Source organism: Helianthus annuus, chromosome 2 (assembly GCF_002127325.2).
Source record: "Helianthus annuus cultivar XRQ/B chromosome 2, HanXRQr2.0-SUNRISE, whole genome shotgun sequence".
Classification (NCBI taxonomy): domain Eukaryota; kingdom Viridiplantae; phylum Streptophyta; class Magnoliopsida; order Asterales; family Asteraceae; genus Helianthus; species Helianthus annuus.
Genome location: NC_035434.2, coordinates 100,967,390 through 100,976,470, shown reverse-complemented (window position 1 = coordinate 100,976,470; position 9,081 = coordinate 100,967,390). Strand labels below are relative to the sequence as shown.

Sequence of the window (9,081 nt, the reverse complement as noted above, 5' to 3'; positions counted from 1 at the left end):
CCTGACTTGTACAAAAACCGTGATAGGACGTGGTTGACCATTTACTGGCTTATCTGTACTCTTTGTGTATCTGCCGAGCAAACCAAGGTGAGTTCACACAGCCAAGGCATGGGATTCCCGGGTTGGGAATTGGGTTGGATATGTTGACAGATAAGAGTTACTCGTACTTACGCATTCACTAGACTATAGACCATCGTCCTCAGGATAGTCAGGACACGTTACGTAAAGCCTACGTAACCCAGTATTTGCCATTTGTCTCCCGGGTCGGGAGGACACGTTACGTAAAGCCTACGTAACCCAATACCTACTACTGTCTTCCGGGTCGGAAGGACACGCTGCGTAAAGCCTACGAAGCCCCCACACGTACCACTGTCCTCGGGGAAGGGCACGTCACGTAAAGCCTACGTGACCCAGTACGTATTCCTGTTCTCGGTCTAAGAAGAACACATGGTTGCACTAGTCTAGTAAGTACCATAATGGGAAGCCCCCATTATAAAGGATAAACGTGAGAATCCCTCACCAGTAGTATATACATGGGAAACCCCCACTAGATGAACTTATGCATTACTATTACGCACTTACTTTCTGTGAACTCGCTCAACTAGTTTGTTGATTATTTGCTGCATGCCTTGCAGGACCTTAGGTACATTATGGAGCTTGCACAGGGAGGAGCAGGTCGTTGTGGGATTTGGATCATGATCCGACTGAACTTATAACTGTTTTGAGATTACATTACTATGCTTCCGCTACATAAACAATGTTTGGTTTTGAAACATCAATCATGTCATGATGAACTACATTAATTACTTTTATTATTAAATGCTATGTTTGATATGATTGATGGCTTGATCCTGGTCAGTCACGCTCCCAAGCGGTGATACTCCGCGTGTGGATTTTGGGGGTGTGACACGAACCAGATTCAATTCTGTGCAAATGAGCGAACTAGAATATGACCAGAAAAGCGGACCTATCAAATGTACATACGAGCGAATCTATTTTCGAACATGATTAGACCCATTTTTAGTCCGTATTTCAGTCCGAAACTTTCAAGGGTTTGTCTATGTCCTATAATGTACAATCTGTGAAATTTTTATCCAATTTCAACCGTTAAAACTCCCTGAACTGATAAAAGAAGGTGTAGAAAACAGAATTTTCGAGCGAAAACGAGCTAAACAGTAAGAACTCTTCTTCCTGAGCTCTGATACCACATGTAGGACCGTTTCGAGACCTGACGAGTCGTTCAGAAGAGTGCTTAGACAGAATCAGAGGCGGAATTCATTGATTCGGTCTTCGTAAAGCTTGATTTCACTACTTAACATCTCCTTTATTGATAATCTGACAAATATACAAGATTCGGAGACAAACGGGCAGAGCTTCACCGTTTCACACACACAAACTGTTCCCAGATCCGCTCCAAGTGACCCCCTATATATAGACACTATGGTTCGCTTATATGGACATGTCCATATAAGCGGACCACTCATCATGTCACAAAAGCGAACCACCTAAGTGACATATGAGCGAACCTATGTATAAAGTGACTAATAAGCGGACCACTCTATATACCCTATAAGCAAACCTACCAAATACAAGATTTCTCATTTTCCGTTCACAATACAATCAGCCCTACCCTAAGACTCGAACTAAGATGTAGTCGACAGACAACTGCACCAACAGTCTAGATGCGTAGGCTATGACTTTGTTCCTTTGCATCAGAACACAGCCAAGACCCAATTTCGATGCATCACAGTAAACAACAAAATCATCATTGCCCTCAGGCAAAGTCAGAATAGGTGCATTACAAAGCTTCTGCTTCAAGGTCTGAAACGCTTCTTCTTTTTTAGAACCCCATTCAAAGGGTTTGTTCTTCTGAGTTAGAGCAGTTAGAGGAACTGCAATCTTTGAGAAGTTCTCGATGAAGCGACGGTAATAACCCGCAAGACCAAGAACAGAACGAACCTCAGTAGGAGTAGTAGGCGTATCCCAATCCTTAATCGCACTGATCTTGGAGGGATCTACATGAATACCTTGTTCGTTGACAATATGTCCCAAAAATTGAACTTCCTTAAGCCAAAATTCACACTTGGAGAACTTGGCAAAAAGTTGCTCTTTCTTTAGGAGTTCCAGAGTAAGACGAAGATGGTGCTCGTGATCAGCTCGCGTCTTAGAATAAATCAAGATGTCAACAATAAAAACGATGATGAACTTATCCAAATAAGGCTTGCAGACCCTATTCATTAAGTCCATGAAAACAGAAGGAGCATTGGTCAAACCGAATGGCATGACTGTGAACTCATAATGCCCATATCGAGTGCGGAATGCTGTTTTGGGAATATCCTCTTCATGCACACGAAGTTGATGATACCCAGAACGAAGGTCGATCTTCGAAAAGCAAGTAGCACCCTGTAACTGGTCAAAGAGATCATCAATGCGAGGTAGGGGATATCGATTCTTAATGGTAAGCTTATTCAGCTCACGATAATCGATACACATTCTGAAGGATCCATCCTTCTTCTTGACAAAAAGAACGGGATCACCCCAAGGTGAAAAGCTAGGACGAATAAAACCTTTGTTAGAAAGCTCCTGAAGCTGCTTAGACAACTCTTGCATCTCAGACGGTGCAAGACGATATGGAGCTCTGGCAATGGGATTTGCACCAGGTACAAGATCAATACGGAACTCGACTTGACGTGCTGGGGGTAGACCAGATAACTCTTCAGGAAACAGCTCCAGATAATCCCGAACAACAGGAATATCTTGCATAGACTTACCTTTGCCTTTATCTGCTGTAACATGTGCCAAGAAGGCCACATAGTTCTTTCGCAGATACTTCCGATCTTGAAAACAAGACATGAGCTTGAGGCTACTAGCAGGTTTCTCACCTCGAACCTGGAGTATCTCACCTGACGAAAGCGACACACGAACGATCTTTTCGAAACAAACTACCTCTGCGCGATGCTTGGCTAACCAATCCATACCCACAATAATGTTGAAGCTTCCAAGTTGCATAGGCATGAGGTCAATAGGAAAGAGGTGGTCGTTAAGGTTCAGCTCGCAGTTGCGAAGAACAGAATTAAGAACAAAGGGTTCACCATTCGCAACTTCTACTGTCAAAGGCTTACCTAGTTTCGTTCTAGACACACGAATCAATGGCTCAAAAGATAACGACACAAAACTCTTATCGGCCCCTGAATCAAAAAGAACAGATGTAGGTTGATTATTGACAAAGAACATACCGTTCACCACATTATTGTCCGCTTGCGCCTCTTGTGCATTCATGTTGAAAGCTCGCCCACGAGCCTGAGCCTGAACTGGATTCGCATTTACCAACCTTGGACACTGATTACGGTAGTGGGTCAGATCCCCACAGTTATAACAAGAGCCTGGTGGGAAGTGAGGTCGTGCTGCTTGACCTTGTTGCTGAGCAAGAGGCTGAGCAACCTGTTGAGCCGAGTTCTGAGCTGCCCGATTCAAATTAGGTGGAATACGGCAGGTGGCAGCGAGATGACCAGGTCTTCCACAGTTAGTGCATTGACGGCACTGGAGGTGCGGCTGATGATGGCCGTTACACCTGTTGCACAAAGGTGCATTGCCAAGATAAGGCCTCTTGGCAGGTTGTTGCGCAGGCTGATTTTGTGCAGCTTGGGCCTGTGAAGTAACGGCATAGTTTTGGGAAGCCTTCCGCTTCCTAGAACCCTTTGAAGATCTTGCATCATTTCCCTTCTTGTTTTTACCTTTTTTGCTACCCTTCTTGTCAGACTCCTGCTTCTTACCCTTCTTGTCACCCTTTCTATGCAACTTACCCTTTCGGATCTGTGACTCAGTCAACGTCGCAGATAACTCAATCGCCTGACAGACAGTGGTAGGATTACTACCAGTAACGATGTCTTGCACGGAGTCAGGTAGACCATCAATGTACCTCTCGATAGCCTTGTCGAGTAGGGTAACCATAGTTGGGCAAAGTAAGCTTAACTCTTCATACCTATCAGTATATGCTCGGTGCTCGCCACAAACCAGTAGAAGCTTCCATTGCCCACCACGGGGCCGTGTCCAGCGAGCACGGGGGCGTGGTGAAAGTACAGCAGGCGCATTAATTGTAATTCGCAATTACAATTAATGAGGATAGAGAGTGTCAGGCGGGCACGGGGCCGTGTCCAGCGGACACGGGGCCGTGTCCAGCCTTCTGTTCAGCCTATAAATAGAGGAGCTTGGCTTCATTCTCTCTCATCCCTTGGCACACCACCTCTCTCACACCTCATCCACCACCCACCACCACCATAACACCATCATCCACCACCATCATCCATTGTCCATCGTAGAGTGTGTGAGTCGTCTCGGGATCCAAGATTGATCGTAAGAGTTCTTGACAATCAAGGCCATGTTTGCCTAAGTCTCTTACATCACTTGGTGAAGACAAGTGTTTAGTATAATACTTTTTATTTTTAATCTTTTGCACTTTTTATTTGGTTTTGTATTAATGACTTTAATAACTAGTTACTTATGTTGAAGGTGATCTTTCCTTATCGTTTGTCCGTGGTGTCTTGGCATTATTTTACTGTCTATATAAAATAAAAGATTTTCACCATTCATATCTCCACGGTCTATATGGAGGTATGTTGGCTACCTGGTCGGGGGTTAAGGGAACGGTTTGGTAAGGGTCTTGCCCTTGTTCAGCGTTTAGAGGTCCTGCTTGGGACCTGGGTCAAATTTAGTAGGATCTCCTTCAATGCCCATAGGTATTGGATGGCGGGGATCCAAACTCTTTGACCCCCTCATAAGTTAACTACTATTAATACTATAACCCGGTTATTTAGGACTGTATCCCTGCTGACTCAGACTACTTAGCCGAGGGTAACGTCGCCGCCAAAAGCGGGGCCTACCATAATTTGCATTAATAACTTAATTCATTATCTTTCAATAATCCGACCCTTTAGGACTGTATCCTTGCTGACTCAAACTACTGGGTTGAGGGTAACGTCGCCTTCAAAAGAGGGGCCTACTACAATAACTAAGATAATCTCTTAAACAAGTGCAAAAGTGCGAAAATAATCAAAGGTTATACTAATACACGTGTCGGATCCAAGTGATTCATCTTGTCTATCTGTTTTTATTTTTATTTTCAGCATTTAGTTAGTTTTTATTTTCTTAGTTTAAAATCATTTTTCTAACTTTTTGATTTGATTAGACGTTGAGGATAAACCGGTATTAAAAGCTCTTGTGTCCTTGGACGACCTCGGTATCTTACCAACACTATACTACGTCCACGATGGGTGCACTTGCCCATATGTGTGTTTAGTGTTAGTGAATATCGTGTTTTATAAATTTAAAACTTGGCTAAAAGTGTAAAAAGGGCTTAAATACTCATAAAAAATATAACACACTTCACGCACATCAAGTTTTTGGCGCCGCTGCCGGGGACACAAGGATTTTAAGAAAGTTAGGAATCAACGGCCTAATCATATTTTTATTTTTCTTTAATTTTTTAGGATTTTTTCTTAGATTTTCAGCTTCTGCAGAGCTCAGCACGGGGCCGTGCCTGGTCGGACACGGGCCGTGCTCAGCAAAGTTACTGGCAGTTTTTGTTTTTCAAGTTACAGAAGGCTGACCACGGGGCCGTGCCGGTGCAACACGGGGCCGTGTCCAACTTCCAGTAACTGGGATCTGAAAAACAATCACTGTATTTCCGACCACGGGGCCGTGTTCGCTCAACACAGGGCCGTGGTGAACCTTCTGACCGACATTCTTTTTTTTTTATTACAGGACTTGGAACCCGACGCCATCCTCACGTAGTGTATGAGCTCCAGTTCCAATAAAGACATAAAAGAACCGCTAGAAGAACCCGAACGCTTTCTCAGAAAAAGGTTAAAAGCCAAAAACCAAGAGAAGGTTTTGGGTGATCCACCCCCAATGGCGGACCAACGTACCCTTATGGATTATCTACGGCCCACCGTAGGTAATCTAGGCGCCGCTATCAATGCTCCGAATGTCGAAGCCAATAACTTCGAACTTCGACCGCATTTGATACAAATGCTCCAAAACTCCGCAACCTTCCACGGGCTTGCGGACGAGGATCCTCATCTACATATAACTAATTTCTTAGAAATATGTGATACCTTTCGGATCAATGGAGCATCAAACGACGCCATACGCCTCCGTATGTTTCCGTTCTCACTAAAAAGACCGAGCGAAAGCTTGGCTCAACACCCTCCCAGCTGGATCGGTAAACACCTGGGATGAACTAGCCCAAAAGTTTCTATATAAGTATTTCCCTCCTTCTAAAACTGCTAAATTAATGGCTGAAATTAACACATACTCACAAGAGGACGGGGAATCCTTATATGAAACATGGGAAAGGTTCAAGGAGCTATTACGCAAGTGTCCCCATCACGGCCTCGCAATATGGCAACAAGTATCCACTTTCTACAATGGATTGTTGCCACACACTAGACAGACACTTGATTCTAGCTCCGGGGGACTTTTAGGTAATCGACGCCCACACGAAATATATAATCAGATTGAGGAAATTGCTCAAACCAATTTTCAATGGCACACTCCCCGGGGAAATAAGTCTATCGCCCCGGGCGCCCATAAGGTCGACGAAAGCACCTCTTTACAAGCCCAAATCGAGGCCCTTTCTTCAAAAATAAAAAAATTAGAAATGACAAAAACAGTCTCGGTTATGGCTTGTGAAGGGTGTGGTGGGTCACATGAAAATTGGAGTTGCATGAAAGAAACGGACGATCAACAAGAAATGGTAAACTACATTGATAATAGACCTAGGCCGTCGGGTCCTCCAACGGGAACTTACAACCAAGGATGGCGAAACCACCCAAACCTTGGTTGGAGGGAAACCGGCAATAGTAGTAACCAACAAACCCAACGAACAAACTTTCAGCAATCAAGAAATGAGTCACAAAATTTCACTCAACAACAAGGTGGACGAGAAAGGCTCGAAGATACTATATCTCGCCTCGTCTCCGACACTGATAAGAAAAACTCGGAAAGATTTCTACAATTAGAATCTAATTTTAGGAATCAACAAGCTAGCATTCAAAACATAGAAAAACAAATAAATCAACTAGCACAAAATTTTTCCGAGAGACCGCAAGGCGCATTACCTAGCAATACCGAAACAAACCCAAAGGCGCAAGTTCACCTCATCACACTACGAAACCGTACCGTAGGGCCTGCAGAAGTACCTCCACCAACGGAAGAAACAATGCCAACACATCTGCAGGAAAAGAACTCTCCCCCATCACCAGAGCCTACCAAGGCTCCTCGAGTTCCGTACCCCGGTAGGTTAATTCGTCAAAAAACCAATGAGCAATTCGCAAAATTCGAAAGTCTGTTAAAACAATTGCATGTCAATATTCCTTTTATCGAAGTCCTAACCCAAATGCCCAAATACTCTAAATTTATGAGGGACTTCCTTACACATAAAAAGAAAATTGAAAATTTGCAATTAGTTAATTTAGGCGAAGAATGCTCTACCCTCGTACTCAATAAACTACCCCAAAAGAAAATCGATCCCGGAAGTTTCACGATTCCATGCTCAATAGGGGAATCACCCGTTCGCAATGCCTTGGCCGACTTAGGGGCTAGCATTAACCTCATGCCCTCATCGATGTTCAAAAGGCTTGGCTTGGGAACCACGAGCCCTACAAAAATAAGCATACAACTCGCTGATCGATCAGTCAAGTTCCCACAAGGTGTCATCGAGAATGTCTTGGTAAGGGTAAGCAAATTCGTTTATCCCGTTGACTTTGTCATACTCGACATGGAGGAAGACACCGAGGTCCCCCTTATCCTAGGGAGACCCTTCCTTGCCACAGCACAAGCAGTGGTAGACATGAATGAAGGGACACTGACTTTGAGGTATGGGGACGATGAGGTGAAGTTCGGAGTTGGGAAGAAAATAGAGGACGACGACCCAGTCAATTACATGAAGGTTATTGATTCAAGCTTGGATGCCGCTCTCCGACGGTGTAACTTGGGAAGCAAGGCACTCCACTCAGAAGATATATAACCAGGAATCGGGTCTAGCCAAGGACCCTTATAAACGTGGCGCACCACGGAGGCATTCCGCGGATCTATCCTTAGTTTAGTTTAGTTTAATCTTTTAATTTTTGCAGAATAAAACACACTCATGGTGGTAATGGATGAAAAAGGGAACGAGAAAAATGGAACCATGCACGAAGAACAGAGCAACCCGACAAAAATCTCCATCACAGAAGGCTCAACACGGGCCGTGCCCAACCAACACGGCCCCGTGCTGAGCCCCTGCAGAAAAATCACCCAGTTCAGGTAACTGGACACGGGCCGTGTTCAGCGGACACGCCCCCGTGTCCAGGCTTCTGTTTCAATTCTGTAATTTTTGTTACTGGCACTTGACCACGGGGCCGTGCCCGGTGAACACGGGGCCGTGTCCAGGATGCCAGTAACATAAATCTTTGCTTTTTAACCCACTTTTATACATTCTAATCAACCAAAAACATTATTTTTGGACACATTGAGGACAATGTGTAATTTAAGTGTGGGGGGGATGCTAAAACCTTGAAATTTTGCAAAATCCTAAACACAAGCCTTACACAAAACTCTATTGGAACCGCTAAACACCCCAAATTTTTTTCAAAAACTTTTTCATTTTTTTATTTACTTGTCTTAGTTTAAGTTGGGAATAACAAGTTCTAAAAAGGTTATATTTTTACAAGTTTACAACCGATAGCGTCGTGATAAAAAAGGAACCAACATAAGAAAATTATGAAACGGTATAACAAGTCTAGTTTAAAATTCGATTATATATGCTTGGTCACATTAAAAACCCATTCCCACAAAAGTGAGTTTTGAGCCTTTATTGAGCACAAAAAAAAATACACATATTTAGATTAAATGCTCATTTTTCGTTTCTTGTGTGAATAGCCGCTCGGTCCTTACAAATCTAGAACTTGCCACGACGATACATTCCCGGTCCTTACCAACTTAAACCCAAGTAAGTAAATGATGGAGGCATTAGGACTAACCATTTTTTTTCTTTCAAAACCATTATTTTTCATTTTTTTTTTACCTACCCAAAATCCCCCT

At 43.6% G+C, this 9,081-nt stretch overlaps 1 non-coding gene across 1 annotated transcript; it reads right to left on the bottom strand.

The window, feature by feature from the left end:
- Positions 1 to 6,286: 6,286 nt before the first annotated feature.
- On the bottom strand, positions 6,287 to 6,393 carry LOC118490000. The gene has a single exon (XR_004888011.1). It is a non-coding gene; the product is annotated as a small nucleolar RNA R71 (small nucleolar RNA).
- Positions 6,394 to 9,081: the final 2,688 nt, after the last annotated feature.